At 39.6% G+C, this 18096-nt stretch overlaps 1 protein-coding gene across 1 annotated transcript in view; it reads left to right on the top strand.

Annotated features, from left to right (window-relative positions):
- Nucleotides 1-1283: 1283 nt before the first annotated feature.
- Nucleotides 1284-18096, top strand: part of PTPRD (protein tyrosine phosphatase receptor type D) — a 1783257-nt gene continuing 1766444 nt past the window's right edge. Inside the window, exon 1 of the mRNA XM_089316625.1 lies at nt 1284-1403. The gene's annotated coding sequence lies outside the window, so the exon portion shown is untranslated. The remainder of the gene's footprint in view (nt 1404-18096) is intronic.

The raw sequence follows: 18096 nt of genomic DNA, 5'->3' as shown, positions 1-18096 counted from the left end.
TGGTTGTCTGTAGTTGCAGCTGCTTCCATGATAAAAATAAAAGCAAACTGTCTCCAAGGGTCACAGTTTCTAAATTTCTGTGTCTTGGACAAATTTATTTATAGCCTCATCAGAATATGAGCTCTTTCTTGCTCTCATTACAAATATAAAAGCAATTTCAGAGTTATGGAGTCAGTGATCACCTCTCGATTTTCAGTGATCTTTTAAGTGTTAATCATATTAGAGTATATTCATACTGCTGGACTAATTAAAGAACTGCCAAAAATGAGATCAGGGCAAATGGAACTTTCTTCTCTGAACCAAGTAACATTTTTTTCTTCACAACACTTCATCCTTTCTTAGCTCAGGTGAAATGCTTTCTCTTAAATTACAAATTGCCATAAATAGCACCTCACCTTAGATTCATCTGTGAGTGCCCCAGGCACCTGTTCTCTAAAGAAGCAGAAAATGCAGCCTCTTCCTTTCTAAGCCAAGGAAGTTTGGCTTAGAACGCTAAAAGTAAGAAGTTAAAGAAATTTTCTCAATAAATCAAACCAAGTCGGTCTCTTTCCCACTGTCATCAAAAACCCTACCAACTTTTAACTTCATTGCTATTCAAAGCATTTAACCATGTTTGTGTTTAAAATGATGATGCCCTTCAGGTAATAGTAACTGTATAGTAGACTTACTGGAATTTTCATATTTATTTTTCAAAGGAATTTTGAGTATGTCCCTTCTTACTCTTCGGGCTAGGTTGCATTATGAACCCCTTCCAAACATTTCTTTGCTTTTTTTTTTTTTTTTTTTTTTTTTTTGACAGGCAGAGTGGACAGTGAGAGAGAGACAGAGAGACAGAGAGAAAGGTCTTCCTTTGCCGTTGGTTCACCCTCCAATGGCCGCCACGGCCGGCGCGCTGCGGCCGGCGCACCGCGCTGATCTGATGGCAGGAGCCAGGTACTTCTCCTGGTCTCCCATGGGGTGCAGGGCCCAAGCACTTGGGCCATCCTCCACTGCACTCCCTGGCCACAGCAGAGAGCTGGCCTGGAAGAGGTGCAACCGGGACAGAATCTGGCGCCCGACCAGGACTAGAACCCAGTGTGCCGGCGCCGAAAGGCGGAGGATTAGCCTAGTGAGCCGCGGCGCCGGCCTACATTTCTTTGCTTTCATTCCAGAACTTGTAAATATGTTGTCTTATAAAATGAACAGTCACTTTGTAGTTGTGATTAGTTAAGGATCTTAGGCTGAAGCAAGTTGCTTGGGTGATCCAACTGGGCCCAATATAGTCACCAGGAGCCTTATAAAAGGGAGGTGGAAGACTAGAAGTTAGTAATGGAAGATGGGAGGGAAGAAGCAAGATGTTCACATAGTTCCACAGCCAGCAGCTAAGCGATAAGGAGTGCCAGAACTGCTGTGAGCCAGGAGAGGTAAAAAATGGTGACTTTTAGGAACATCCCTATAAGGAACAGTTTTGCTGACATGTTAACTTCAACAGTATAAAGCTGAACTGTGAGACCATAAAGTTATGTGTGTTTGAACAGCAATGGGAAATTAACATACTTGAATAATGTATAACTAGGTGCTCAAGTAACATTAATTGAAATGAAGGAAAACATATTCAGATCACTAACACAAAAGGGTAGTATGTGTATAGCAGTAAGAATCATCACAGGCCGAACCATAACTTATGATAATGACTGAAATAGAACCAGGTAAATGGAAAGGGGATCTCTGTTTCTCGTTAAGTTGGTTTCTCTTGAGAAGGTTTAAGATAGGAACAGCTTATTACCTTTTGCAAGAGGTAAGGAAGAAAAGTACATAGGAAATGGAATGTTTAGTTTTTAATGTTTAATATGGCACAGAATAAGTGGGAGACCTATTGGAGATGTTATCAAATACTTGATTGCTTTCTGTTGGTCAGATCAGAATTTGAGTCCTCTTTTTTCCACAAATTCTATGCAACCCAAGTAAAAAATGTGGTTTTTGTGTGTTGTCAAATCCTACAAATGCAGTTTGCCTTACACAAGGGAATGCCGTTCATGAGGATAACACAGAACTATTTGAGTATATTTGGTTTTAAAAACTATTGTTAACTGGCCAACTGTATTGATAAAATTGAAGTTCTAGTATGTTACAATTAGCTTTCTCAAGGAGTTTTTTACTAATGGAATCTTAATAAAAGTTTAGTAATTGTGGACTTGGGAGCCATTCCCCCAAGATGTCCTAAAAGTGCTATTTATCCTCTTAAAGTTTTAAATGCACCAGAGAATAAAGAATAAAGTAAAAATCTCAGTTTCATTTTGTTATATTAACCTCCAATTGCTTCTCCTTTAAACAAATCCTGACAACGGCTTGGTGGTGCTCTTTGCATAGCCTCCACCAAAGCAGTACAAGGATTCTCGTCGAAGTATTTTGAATGTTTTCCTTTATGTATACAGAGAAGGCATTCCTCTAACCTTACAGGGTCCAATACAAAATAATTAAATCCTATGTCATAGTTTAACTCAGTTTCTAAACCTAGAATCCTTGAAATTGAAGTGTTCTACTTTTTATTTTTTTAATTTTTAAGATTTTTATGTATTTGAGAGGTAGAGTTACAGTGAGAGGGAGAGACAGAGAAAGGTCTTCCACTGTTCTCTCTCCAAATGGCCGCAAAGGCCGGAGCTGCGCTGATTTGAAGCCAAGAGCCAGGTGCTTCTTCTGGGTCTTCCACATGGATGCAGGGGCCCAAGGACTTGGGCCATCTTGTACTGCTTTCCAGGCCACAGCAGAGAGCTGGACTGGAAAAAGAGCAGCTGGGACAGAATCTGGCGCCCATATGGGATGCCAGTGCCACAGGTGAAGAACTAACCCACTGCGCCACAACATCAGCCCCTCCTACTTTTCTATAAGAAGTTCTTAAAATGCAAAATGCATATGAAAGATAATACTTTACTATTGTAACCTTCCAGAATCTTCTGTCATTAACTCGTGGCCCAACTTGTTTCTTCAGTTAACCTCCTCCAAATAAACCCACTCTGCAGGACACCTGATTTCTACACCAGATTTCCATTTTGGGCCTACTGAATTTGAATCATGTGAACTCTATGCACTTCAAAGACCCTCAGCTGACTAATCAATTTTAGCAGTTACCTCCTTAAACTGCTTTTGTAATTACTTTGTCAGATGAATGTTACATATATTTATGGCATTATAACATGTTCTCAATGTATATATACAGATATATTGTAGAATGGCTGAAGTAAGCTAACTTCTAGAACCTGACACATTTGTGGGTGGTAGAACACATAAAATGTACTGTCGACAGTTTCCAATAGAGTACAAAATTAACTATAGTCTCATGTTGTGCAATTGATCTTTTGAACTTATTTCTCTGGTCTAATTGAAATCCTATATTCTTGGATCAACATCTTGTACACATCTATCCTCTGGAAACCACTCTTCTACTCCCTGCTTCTAGAAATACAACTTTTTTAAGTTTCCATTTGTAGATGAGGTCATGCAGCATTTGTTCTGCATTTGAAGAAACTTTAGTTTTTACCATTCTCATAATTTTCTATTTAATTTTTCAAAGTTTACTTGAAAGGTAGAGTTACAGAGGCAGAGGCAGAGAAGTCTTCCATGCACTGGTTCACTCCCTAAATAGCAGAAATTGCCAATGCAAGATGTCCGGGCTCGTAACAAGTCTTTCCAGCCAGATGAATCAATTAATTTACAAGCTTTTATTGGAATTCCGCTCCCGGGCGAGGTTCTCCAGTCCCAACAGAGCAGGGCCCAGGGAAGTTGCTTGTCGGGTTGGGAGGGCTCCTTTTGTAGATACAGGGCCTAGGGGTTAAAGGTTGAGGTGTGTCTGATCCTCATTGATTGACCTTTAGGCACCCGTGGGGACCTTGACAAGGACTTTTTGTTCCTGGAAGTGCGGGTAGGGACTCTCCATTCCCGGAAGTGTCGGCCTTCTCTCCTTGTGGATCCCTAAGCTACCAGCCAGATCTGGTCCAATCAGAAGCCAGGAGCTTCTTCTAGGTCTCCCACGTGACTGCAGGGGCCCAAGGACTTGGGCCATCCTCTACTGCTTTCCTAGGCCACAGCAGAGAGCTGGATGGGAAGTGGAGCAGCCAGGACTTGAACTGGTACCCATATGGGACACTGGCACTGCAGGCAGTGGCATTTCCTGCTATGCCACAGAGCCAGCCCCTTCAATTATTTAAATCATTGTCTGTGTACTGTCAATTCCTCTCAAGTTCTTAAAAACATAGTTGAGAAGCAGAACAAGCTTCTGTTCACTGCATTTTACTCCCCAAATACCTACAGGAGTTGGCAAGAGCCCAACTCGGCCATTATTGCTCCCTTCCAGAGTCTGCATTAACAGGCAGCTGGAGTTGGGAGCTAGGGCTAAGTACCCCAAAATGGGAGGTGGGCGTCTTAATCCATAGACTAAATGTCTACCCCTAGACTCTTGAATGCTGAATCTGCAGAAGTCATCCAGGGGCCGGCGCCGCGGCACTGGCACACCGGGTTCTAGTCCCGGTCCGGGCGCCAGATTCTGTCCCGGTTGCCCCTCTTCCAGGCCAGCTCTCTGCTGTGGCCAGGGAGTGCAGTGGAGGATGGCCCAAGTGCTTGGGCCCTGCACCCCATGGGAGACCAGGAGAAACACCTGGCTCCTGCCTTTGGATCAGTGCAGTGCGCCGGCCATTGGAGAGTGAACCAACAGCAAAGGAAGACCTTTCTCTCTCTCTCTCTCTATCTATCTATCTCTCTCACTGTCCACTCTGCCTGTCAAAAAAGGTACTTATAGCACATGCATCCATCCACTGGCTCGATCCCCTGATGGCTGCAACAGGCAGGGCTGGGCCAGGCTGAAACCAGAGCCTTACGGGGAGGGGCAGAGACTGAAGTGCTCGAGTCCTCATTTGCTGCTTTTCAAGGCACATTATTGGAGGGACATGGGAATTGAAGCATCCATAGGATACACTGGCATTGTTGATGGCAGCTTAACCCTCTATGCCAAGACACCGGCCACTCACGACTTTATGAAACAGCTATATGCAGCCTGATTTGACCACTATTGAAGTAAATTCAAATAAATAGGGCATATTTTTGTCAATGACTTATCCTTTTACAAGCTCAACCTTTTGTGAAGAACTTAGCTCTTATTTAAACCCTTAAACTCCACAATGAAAGTGTGATCCCTGTACTCCTGAAAGACTTAACTTTGACATTGCACAGGCCTACCATAGAGACAGTTGGAGGAAAATTTACCTTAATAGACTTATTTTCAAAAGAAATAGTCAACAAACATGTGAGATCTTTGTATACTCCGGGAAATATAAGTAGAAACTACAATTAGATATCATTTCACTCCAGTTATAATTATCACAAAACAAATTCCAAATGCTGACAAAATGAGGGAGAGGGTTCCCTACTATATTGTGGATGGGAATATAACAATGCACAGCCATTATGGACAGCAATATGGGGGAGAAGATTCCTCAAAACATATAACGCTACTCAAGTTTCTGGGAATATATCCAAAGGAGACAGCCTATGAAAGACATAATGGTACTCCCATGTGTATTGCAGCCCTATTCAAAATAGCAAAGATATGGAATCAGCCTGTATGTTAACTGATGGACGACTGGGTAAAATGTGTGTGTACTTACAATAAAATATTAGTTGTGAAAATAATCTTTATTTCCAATAAAAGAAGTGAATGTTATGAGAAACATGGTATTTGTCACTCAGCATATGTGGAAATGAATATGTATATTGTATATGCCATGTTATCTGGGATATATCTATAAATGTCTTCACTGAATAATACCTCTTATATAATACAATTATTTTTCCTCACTTTGAAAAATTACACGATGTGGAGTTATCATGGTCTATTTGTTTCCTCCTAAAGTGTGTGTATATATATATATGGGGAACACATATATAGACAAGTCTTCCATCTACTGGTTCACTCCCCAAATGTTGAAAATGGTCAGGCCTGGACCAGACTGGAGCCAGGAGCTTCTTTGGGTCTCCCAATGTGGAAGCAGTGTTCTAAGGACTTGGGCCATCCTCTGCTGCTTTCCCAGGTGCATTAGCAGGGAGCTGTATTGTAAGTGGAGTAGCCAAGACTTGAACTGGCCCCCATATAGGCTTCACAGGCAGTGGCTTTACCCACTACAGCACAGTGCCAATTCTTTTGGACTTATATTTCTGAGTGGCAGGTAGTCACACTGTGAAAACAGATGTATCATATTTTAAAGTAGATGTGGAAACTTGTTAGAAATGTTATTCTATCACAGTCTTTACTGTCCTAGCAGTGGTTAAGTATTTGGTCATTCTCAAATTTGGTGCTGACTTGATTGATTTTTCCACAATTTGAGAAGCTCAAATTGTAGACTTGTTTCTATTTAAATAAGACACACAAGCAAAGTGCAATTGAGCAAATGCAGTTTAAGCTGTGATGTGCTACTTAAATACATTATTGCATGAAAGACATAGCTCTGAAAATGAAGGAACAGAACATCTTGGTCCTCAATCATTTCTAGATATTCACTATCTCAAAACACATTGTTTAATCTATAATGGTGATGTGTACCTTGGCAGATTTCTGGTTGACATTGATAAGATGTTGCATGGTACTCCCAGGAGCCAAATTCAAGTCACAATTCACTTGTATATATGTGTATGTAGTCCCTAATGCTTTTAGGAAATACTTTTCCTTTATCTGGACTTTGGTCTTTTCTGCCAGGAAAGAAAGATGCTTTCAATTTATTTGATTTTTAAATATCTATTGGCTTTACTTAAACCTACTTCTAGACTGTAAATTTCACCCTTTGCATGACAAGGACTCATTCTAGAAAATATGCCAGCATTATGTTGCCATTCTAGTTAATTTAATCAATGATGATGCCATATGGTTTCTGTTACAATGTGATCATGCTTATTGAAAGAGTTAAAACCTCAAACAGGCCAGCGCCGCGGCTCACTAGGCTAATCCTCCGCCTTGCGGCACTGGCAGTTCCGGTCCCGATCGGGGTGCCGGATTCTGTCCCGGTTGCCCCTCTTCCAGGCCAGCTCTCTGCTGTGGCCAGGGAGTGCAGTGGAGGATGGCCCAAGTGCTTGGGCCCTGCACCCCATGGGAGACCAGGAGAAGCACCTGGCTCCTGCCTTTGGATCAGCGCGGTGTGCCGGCCGCAGTGGCCATTGGAGGGTGAACCAACAGAAAAAGGAAGACCTTTCTCTCTCACTGTCCAGTCTGTTTTTTTTTTTTTTTTTTGACAGGCAAACTCAAACATGAAAATGGATAGAAGGCGGGCAAAGGTTAATCATTGGAGAATTTTATACAATGCAATTTTTCAGTACTCATATTATTCCTATTACTGTTAACAGGACTTACAGGGACCTATTGAATAACAGATAGTCTTAAGTTCTGTGACTCAGCAGTACTGGAAAATGAAACTGAGTTGCATACAATTCATTGTAGTAAAGTCTAGAAAACTTTCCCCTCCGTTTTTTTCAACTTGCCTTAATTAGAAAAGGATTGTTTCAGTATCAATATTTTATTGAAAGCTTATAGGGGCCAACACTGTGGATCAGCAGGTTAAAGCCTGCTGATGGTGCAGTGCGACCATCTGATTTGGGGGCCGGTTCTAGTCCTGGCTGCTCTTCTGATCCAGCTCTTTGTTACGGTCTGGGAAAGCTTTAGAAGAGGGCCCAAGTCTTTGGGGGCCCTGCACCACCTGAATGGGAGACCTGGAAGAAACTCCTGGCTCCTGACTTTGGATAAGCTCAGCTCTGGCCATTGCAGCCATTTGGGGAGTGAAACAGCAGATGGACGTCCGACCTCTCTCTGGCTCTACCTCTCTCTGTAACTCTGCCTTCCAAACAAAGCTTATAAAAACATCTAAAAGGAAAATGTTAAATCTGCCTGACATACTTCCCTGTTAATCTAGATTCTTTCTTTTCAACTTGTACTTTGGAAATTTGTTTATTAGATAAAACTTTTGAATTATAGCAGCTTTTCCCCTCATAACCTCCCTCCCACCCGAAACCATCCCATCTCCTGCTCCCTCTCCCATCCCATTCTTCAAGATTCATTTTCAATTCTCTTTATATACAGGTCAATTTAGTATATACTAAGCAAAGATTTCAACAGTTTGCACCCACACAGACACAAAGTATAGAGAACTGTTCGAGTAGTTTTACCGTTAATTTGCATAGTACAACACGTTAAGGACAGATCCTACATGGGGAGTAGGTGCACAGTTACTCCTGTTGATTTAACAATTGACACTCTTACTTATGCCATCAGTAATCACCCGAGGCTCTTGTCATGAGCTGCCAAGGCCATAGAAGCCTCTTGAGTTTGCCAGCTCCAGTCTCTTATTTAGACAAGGCCATAGTCAAAGTGGAAGTTCTCTCCTCCCTTCCGAGAAAGGTACCTCCTTTGATGGCCTGTTCTTCTGGGATCTCACAGATCTTTCATTTATGACCTATATTCTTTTAAGCTGGATTCTTTTATACTTCCCTAGACTGATCAGGTAATATTAAATACTGTATGGTTATTTTTCCAGCATTTGGCATAAACGTATTATTTGGTTGACTTATTTGAACTATGGTACATTATAATTTCAAAACCTGCTGTAGTTTGAGAACAAGCTTTATTGAACTGTTAGGACTATTTCTACTTAGGATCTTAGTGGAAACCTATTTGAATATGTAGTTTCAACCAAAAGGAGATCTAACTTCATCTACAATATTACCCATGGCCCTGTTAGGTAACCTGAGTATAACCTATACATGCAGGATAAAGAGAAATGCAAGTAATACAATCGGTGGATGAGGAGAACCAGTGAGTTTATTCTGGGAATGGCAAGCAGAGCACTCAGGACTTCCTGTGGGAATAGGAACTTGATACCTGTATACTTAGTAATTTTTTAACACAAGTTACATTGACCAGTACTCGGTATACTGACTGCTTGTGTCACAGCAACTTTTATTTTGGTTATCATAGTAAGTACCATTGCTAATGACAAAATTAAATGAATAGCTCAGGCATACAACTGCCTTGACCTACAATTGCAGTGCCCCAGGTGGCAGCAGAAGCAGGGGCATTTCTACATCCTCTCAGGAGCTTTTGAATTAAGGAAAGTCTTTTTGTTAAAAATGCGCTAGGGTTCATCTTGAGAATGAAGTAAAGCTCATCCAATTTGAGGCTGAGAGAAATCCAAGGATTTACATTGCTGATTCTTGTACTTTCCCCTACCCCCTACCCAACCCCTACTTCCAGATCTCATACTTGTGACACGGTAACTGTAGCGCTTCCCCACAAGACCTCCATCTGGGGAGCAGGCACATTGAATTGCTGAAAGGTGTGTCACTTCTTGAAGATAACTTAGCTCGAGAGGCAGACATATGGTTCATGCCTTCTGGTTAACTCCCCCAAATGCCCACAATGCCCAAGGGTATGCTAGGCTGAAGCCAGAATTCCAACCCTGGTCTCCGACAACAGGACATAGACAACTATTGAGCCGCCATCTGCTTCCTCATGGGTTGTGCATCAGTAGGAAATCAGTATCAGGAGTAGAGTGGAGACTCGAGCTCTGGTGTTTGATAAGGAGATATGGTTGTCTAAACCACTGAGTCAAACTCCAGCTTCTGCCCAGTGGCCATGTATTTGTTTCACTGAATCCTAGGGTGAAAACCTAGCCATACTATACGCATAAGAGATCAGCGATGGTCAGCACAGAGCATTAATGATGACCACAATTACTTTGAAAATTAGCTCATAATAAGGAAGATCTAGATAGTACAAAAAAGGCAGAGGTTCTACATCTGTAGAAGGTAGGCTGCATTTCAACATTTTCGTAACTTTAACAATTTCGGCAGTCCTAAGAAAAGGGCAACAGGGTTTATAAAAGCAATTTTCTAAAATTTAAAGTGTTAATGGATTGTGCTTCAGAAATGTTTTACAGCAGCAACAGCTATGGAATCTAAGATCCAATATGTTCAGCCTATATTTTAATTCTTTATAAAAATATTCTTAGCATGATTTATAAGTTTAGCTGGCAGGATAGGGAATTCTAATTATACTTTCAAAGACTCCCTTTAGCTTTTTTCACTCTTCTCTAACCTAATTATTTCTCTTTGAAAACAAAAATTACTTGTCCAATGTCTTTTGGCTGTCTAACTTTTTCAAATAATTATGTCTTTAAAAGAAAGAGCTTCCCATCCTCTGATTCACTCCCTAAATGGCTGCAGTGGCCAGAGCTGGGCCTATCTGAAGCCAGAAGTTTCTTCCAGATCCCCCATGTGGGTACAAGAGTCGAAACCCTAGGGCCATCTCTGCTTTCCCAGGTGCATTAGCAGAGAAGTGGATCAGAAGTGGAGCAGCCACGTCAGGAAGCAGAGTCCATATGGGATGGCAGCGTTGCAGGCAGCTGCTTTACCCACTACATCACAATGCTGGTTCCCTTTTGGCTTTCTTAAAATTAACCTCATAAGTGCCTTCATTTCTCTGTAGAATTAATTTATCAATCACAAGTGTTTATTGTTTACCTTTTTAAAAACTAAGATAAATCTTAGGAGCATACTTATACTTCTAATCTTAACCTTCCTCTTACCTCCCCTCCTCCTTCCTTAATTTTTTATAGTGATACACATTTTTATGGGTGAAGATGTAGCATTTTTAACTTTTATTTAATAAATACAAATTTCCGAAGTACAACTTTTGCATTATAGCGGCTTTTCCCCCTATAACTTCCCTCCCACCTGCAACCCTCCCCTTTTCCACTCCCTCTCCCCTTCCATTCACATCAAGATTCAATTTCAATTATCTTTACATACAGAAGGTCAATTTAGTGTATATTAAGTAAAGATTTCAAGTTTGCACCCACACAGAAACACAAAGTGTAACTTACTGTTTCTGTACTAGTTATAGCATTAAATCACAATGTACAGCACATTAAGGACAGAGATCCTACATGAGGAATAAGTGCACAGTGACTCCTGTTGTTGACTTAACAAATTGACACTCTTGTTTATGGCGTCAGTAATCACCTGAGGCTCTTGTCATGAGCTGCCAAGGCTATGGAAGCCTTTTGAGTTTGCCGACTCCGGACTTATTTAGGCCATAGTCAAAGTGGAAATTGTCTCCTCCCTTCAGAGAAAGGTACCTCCTTCTTTGATGGCCCATTCTTTCCATCAGTTCATTTAGGGTGGGTTTTTTTTTTTTTTTTTTGCCACAGTGTCTTGGCTTTCCATACCTAAAATGCTCTAATAGGCATTTTTAGCCAGATCTGAATGCCTTAAGGGCTGATTCTGAGGCCACAGTGCTGTTTAGGACATCTGCCATTCTATGAGTCTGCTGTGTATCCCACTTTCTATGCTAGAGCATTTATAATCATATCATGCCCACTCCTTTGTTGCTTGGATTAGTTTTAGAAAGCTCAACCAGGGGCTGGCGCCAGCATCCCATATGGGTGCCGGGTTCTAGTTCGGGTTGCCCCTCTTCCAGTCCAGCTCTCTGCTGTGGCCCGGGAAGGCAGTGGAGGATGGGCCCCTGCACCCGCATGGGAGACCATGAAGAAGCATCTGGCTTCAGATCAGCATGATGCACCGGCTATAGCGGCCATTTGGGGGGTGAACCAATGGAAGGAAGACCTTTCTATCTCTCTCTTTCACTGTCCAATTCTGCCTTCAAATAAAAATAAAGTACAACCATCACAGTGTAATAATTAACACATAGACATCATGAATTTATGGAATACCATGTGATGTTTTGATGAACATATGCATTGTATAATGCACAAATTGGGATGAATGATCCTGTCACCTACATTGATCCAGTGTTTTATAAAACTGCTTCTGCTGTCAGGAACTTGGGATGTTCTATACATGTGAGATACTATTTTCTTCTAGCTAATTCTGAGACCTCTTCTATGGAATTACCTTTAAGCTCTACTGCTATGAGTAAGACATACAGTAATGCTTTCAACTTTTGATGAACTGATTTCTGAGTTTTATTTGCTTTTATTCATCAGGTTTGCCAAGCCCTATATTACGTGCCTTTATCACCCAGTTTATTGGTTTTTTTTGTTTGTGTGCGTGAGCAGTAGGAGAGTGTTTGAACTTTGGCTTCCTGTATCTTCTATAATAATCTGATACTTATCACATTCTATCACCATGGACCACAATGCTTGTTGTTTTAGTAGCCTTTGTTTCATATGTGTTGAATAAATCTTTACTAATGCTTTTGGGAAGGTTCAAACTTTTCTGCAGATGGACAACTTAATCATATTTTTCCATGGGTGGTAAAATTAAAGTGATTTCCTATATAACTCGTTTGAGTTCAGTTATTTAATAAGATTGTTTCAGCAAGTATCTTGTCTATTGTTTATCAAATAATAGATGATTAAGGCATGCTTATCAGTCCTAGAATTAGAAACCTCAAATTCCAAGTTTTAATAGGTAGACAATATAAGTAATATTTATACTTGAGTAGTGGGGGTATCTGCCTATAAGATACATGTTACAAATATAGACATGAGTCATTGGTCATTCATTTAGTCTATTTCATGTTTGAGTTTTATTACAAATCAACAATAATTGCAAATACTTATGGGCAACCGTTCAACATTTCAGTATATGCATGCAATGTGTACTGATCAAATTGCAGTAATTTTTACCCTTCATTGACATCTGATGATTGGAGCCCTGGAGCTACCTTCATCCAGTTTACCATAAGTTACATCGTAAGTCACTGTGAACTATAGTCACTCAACTGTGTTGTATAATACTAAGACCTTACTCTCTTGGTCTAACCCAGATTTGGTACCTATTATCCAACCCCCTTTTACTATAAGCACCCCTCGCAGGCCCTAGTAATCAGTGTTGTGTGTTCAGATGGAGGTTTTGATTCTTAGTTTCTGCATATTAGAACATGTAGTGTTTGTATTCTCATGTCTAGCTTATTTCTCCTAACATGTCCTTCAGTTCTATCTACTTTGCTGCAAATGACAATATTTTCTTATTTATGGACAAATATTCCATTATGTATATATACCATCTTTGCCTATTTATCTTATAAATACCTTGGTTTATTCCGCATCATAGCCATCCTGAATAGTGCAGCAATGAACACTGTGGAGCAGGAGTCTCTTTGCTGTAATAATGATGTCATTTGGGTACATAATTGCTGGATCATATGGCAGTTCTATTTGTAGTTCAAGGAATTCCCATACTGCTTTCCTTGATGGCTATACTCCTTTACATACGCACCAACAGTATATTAGAGTTCAATTTTCCGCACCCTAGACAGCATTTGTTACTTCATCATTTTGATAAGTCATTCTGACAGTGGTGAGGTAGCAGCTTGCAGGGGGGTTTTGTGTGCTTTTCTGATGGCTAGTGATATTGAGCACTTGTTTTCATGTATTTCTTAACCACTTAGATTTTTCAAGAACTGTGTTCAAAATCCTTTGCCCATTTCTTGACTGGTAGTTTTGTTGAAGTTCCTGAGTTCCTTATATATGTTGGATACATAATGTTTTTGTACAATGTGTGCATATTTTAATGGATAGCATTTGGAGGACTTGATATAAAGATCGTTTGGATGATACTACTTGTCTCCTTCACCTCTTTATTATGCCTCTACATCTAGGAGCACCTACTTGGTATTCCTAGAACACACCATTATGATTATGATTTTGCTGACCTGATCACACTGTCTACCACCTGGAATGGCCTGTCTTCTGCATTCATTGTGTCTTCACTTAGTATTTTCATAAGGCTGCAGGCTGTTTGAAACATCCTGTTTTACCTATATTATCTTGTGTTTGTATCTCTTGCATAGTATCATTACATTGTTCATAACATTATGCTATAATTTTAAGGGAAATAATGTCTTTTTTATACCCATGTGATTCAGTAAATGTAGGAGGAAAAAATAAATGAATTTTAAAATGTCTCCAGATCTCTTTCTTACAGAATTTCATTGCAAAAGCAATAATGGGTCTTTTATCTTGACTTCACTTGTGACACAACTAGGTTGGGTGGTGATCCAAATATACATCCAGGTTTCTAGTTCCAGGTAGTCCATTCTGGAGACCTTATATAAAAGAGAATTTGACAAAGTAGGAGAAGGATATGTGGGTATACAGCTGAAGCAGGAAGTTATAGAAATCCTACATCTCTTTCTTTTGGTGTATTAACAGAAAACTGTCAATTATCTTGTATCTGGTAGTGGATCTGTATACAAAGGAATTCCTCAAATTACCTTCAGACTATTATTCAGCATTTCCCAGGTTTAGTCTTCTGATTTTTGGTGTTTTAGTTGGATCAGAAAGAGAACATAATATCCTAAGTTAGAATGAGGAAAAGCATATGTTAATATTATACATAACTGAGAATAACACAGCTGTATCTGACCTTTCCCACATTAGGAAAAAATCATTTTCATAAACCAAATTTGTAAGAGCGGTACAAGTTTCAATGCAGTTAAACAATATTTTTTAAATGGTAAATGAGTATGGGGTTAAGGGGTTTAATATCCATTGCCAAAAAACAGAAGCAATGGGTAATGTTAATCTATAAAATACAGCATTTACATACAGAAATAGAACCAAACTTAATTGAGAAATTAGTTTCAAGCAGGCAAACCTGAGTTTTTATCCTTTAACATTGATTGGTGTGTTTCTCCATGCAACTACACATAAAATATAGTTCAAAATGGTAATAAAATTCTCATACTTCCAAATCACCATACACTTAGTATAGATTGCTCTTCCATGAATCCTTTCCATTCTGATTGTTTTCATTTCAAAACATAAATCAATCAACAGTTCACCTGGGGTTATTGATGAGCCTGTTAAGTTGCAAAGCTCTGATCTTTACATTTCACATGAAATATTTTCCCATATTAATATTTATGTAAGTGACCAATCTTTTTTACCTCTCACATTTCTTTAGCTTCCTGAGTTATGGAGACAACAAATCTAGAAATTTCTTCCTTAATTTTCAATATGTCGGGTGTTTTCTGATAGACTTACTTTTATAAAAGATGCCATTATCTGCTATGAACTACAAACACTGTCGAATTACGTAGCTGTACTGCTGTTACTGTTCTAGGGGGCATATAAACATGCTGGATTTGAACTACTTGTGGAGGAGAACCACACCCCAAATGCAGTCCATAGAACCTATGTTATTCCCTTGAGGAGAAAAGCTTAAGATATCCCCTAAGATGACAAAATGTACTTAATGCTAAAGAAATACTTCTCATTTGTTTTCTTAACTCTTGGTTCTGGTCCTTTTTATCCAGCTGCCTGATAATCCTTTCTAGATAATTCGCCTTCACTCAAACACTCAACTAAACTTATTACCGTTTCTTTCTAATTTCTTCTTCATACTGTAGGCTTCTGGTCACCAGGCTCAGAGTTCTTTGATCTTGCCTCTCGTCTTCTACTCCATGCCATCCGCTCCCTTTCCCCTCATTTCTGTAGTCGGTCCTCAAGCTCGGTTCTTCTTGCTTTCTTCCATTTAAGGCTTCTCTGGCTCCGTCACCTGATGTGCTGCTTCCTGTAACACACGTATCCCAGAAATCTGTCCTTCAGGATTGTTAGCCCTCTGCATTGTAATCAGATCATCAATTCCAATGGATTCCTTGGCCTAACTTTCTAAAATCTATCATTTTCCCATTCCTATAATTTGTAACACAAATTATCCTGTGGTAGTCTCTGTGCAAATTTTTTGTTAACTTTTAATCTTTAACTTCTTGATCATGATTTTACTTGGATTAAAACTCCTGACTGCTTATTTACAACTTGAAATTAAATGAACTTTTCCTTCCTTAAATATCACTTTGTTTCATGAGTTGATGCATGCAAGTTTTGAAACTTATGATTGCATATTGACAGACAAAATCTAGGAATTTTTGCCCTTAGTTCTATTCTTTTGGATATTGTCACTTCACTTTAGTTTTGATTGGTGTTTTGTATTGGTAGTATTCAATAACAGAACAATATATCACATAATAAAAATGTTTTAAATTTACAAGAAAACTGTGGGATTGTGAGAATCCCCATATGTCCCACAATTTACCCTATTAACATCTAACATTAGTATGACATATTACTAACATGAATAAAGCAGTACTGATACACTATTAACTAAATTCATTTTTTTGACTTCTTTATCTTTGATCTTTCCCTGTCCCAGGCTCCCCTCCCACGATGTCTACTTGTCCTGTATCTTGAGGATCTTCCTTATGGGGCGGTTTCCAACTGTCCTTGTTTTGATGCATATTGGTCAAGTATTTTGAAGGAAATTCTTATGGTGTCCCTTTTTCATAATATTGGAGTAATTGGTTACTAGGGAGAAGACCAGAAATAGTGACCTTTCATCATAGCCTTTCAAGAGCACACTGTAGTAATTGAATTTATGAATGGCATATCGGCCTAGTTCAGGTGGCTATGGCAGTGTCTGTCGAGTTACTTCATGGTAAAGCTGGTCTTCCTTGGACCCTGTTCTGTGCTGTCCTTTGGAAGCAGGACAGAAGCTGAGGCCATGCCCAAGGAGTGGGGAGATGTGTTCTACCCCCTTGAAGTAGAGAATCTACTGGAATCGCCTGTAATTCTTCCATAGGAGATGTTTATTTCTCCCCCTACACTACTATTGATTTTGTTTCTCACTTTGTTACAGTTTTGGCCATGGGAACTTTGAATTTCTCATGAGCTCCTGTTGTGTATTCCTATTGATGAAGTTGGTTTTTCATATTTTTTTAATATGTCCCACCAGTGCAAGTTCTGGGCTCACTTTGTGTAAGTCATTTCCTGCTACCAAACTATACACATGTATTCAAGTAGCTCTGATTTCTTTAGGAAACAGAATTAAAAACCTGTGTGTGAGTATGGAGATACCTCAAAAATCTGAATATAGAACTACCGTATGACCCAGCCATCCCACTACTGGGAATTTACCCAAAGGAAATGAAATTAGTAAACAAAAGAACTATCTTTACCTCCATGTTTATTGCAGCTCAATTCACAATAGCTAAGACATAGAAGCAGCCTAAATGTCCATCAACCAAAGACTGGATAAAGAAATTGTGGGATATGTACACCACGGAATACCACACAGCAGTAAAAAAGGGCGAAATCCAGTCCTTTGCAACAAAATGGAGCAAGCTGGAAAACCTCATACTTAATGAAATAACCCAGTCCCAAAGAGACAAGCACCGTATCTTCTCCCTGATTTGGGAGAATTAATAGCACAGCTAAAATGAAAGCTATAAAAGCGAAATTGTCACTTTTAGAATCAGTGTTTTCAAGAATCCTTGACCTAATTGTTGAGGGACAGTTTACCATTGTTACTTTTTACTGTGTATATCCTTTTTGTTTGTTTTATCATTTCTCTAGTTCACACTATATGCTGAGCTCCCTATGTAACACAGTTAATTATATGTATTTTAAGGCAATTGGAAAAAGATCGCAGTTAAAAATAAGAGGAAATAAGAGATGGATGAGGTAGTCTAGAACTGTAAAACTGTCTAGTTCTGCATACAGGCATATAGACCTACCTCTAAGGGTACAACCTAAGAACTAGTCATGGGGCTCCAAACCCGTAAGAATTGGTGGTATAAACGCCATCTTCACTGTCAAAATGATCATATTAAATGCTAAAGGCAACAGATAGAACGGTCTTAGTTTAAAAATGATATAAATAACATCAAGTATATGGTAAAATTAATAGAATTTAAAAAGGAAGAACCAACATGGGAAGTAGTCCACACAGCAGACTGCTAGAATGACTTTCACAGTAAATAATACTCTGACCTCAGAATCAACCCTTAAGGCTTTCTGGTTGGGCTGAAAGACCTGTGAGAGCATTTCAGCCATGGAAAGACAAAGACTGAGGGGGGAAAAATCCTACATGGAGGATCTCTGTGAGACCTCAGGAAAGAAAGGGTCATCAAAGAAGGAGACCCTGTTCTCTGAAGGGAGGAGAGAACATCCACTTTGCTTATGGCCATGTCCAAATACCGTTGGAGTCTATAGTCACAAAAGGTTTCCATAGCCTTGACAGCCCATTGCAAGAGCCTCAGATGATCACTGACATTATAAAAAA

The sequence above is a fragment of the Oryctolagus cuniculus genome, chromosome 1 (assembly GCF_051225735.1).
Source record: "Oryctolagus cuniculus isolate XC-2025 breed Fujian yellow rabbit chromosome 1, ASM5122573v1, whole genome shotgun sequence".
Classification (NCBI taxonomy): Eukaryota; Metazoa; Chordata; class Mammalia; order Lagomorpha; family Leporidae; genus Oryctolagus; species Oryctolagus cuniculus.
The sequence above is the reverse complement of the archived record's forward strand: the minus strand, read 5'-3'. Positions and strand labels throughout refer to the sequence as shown.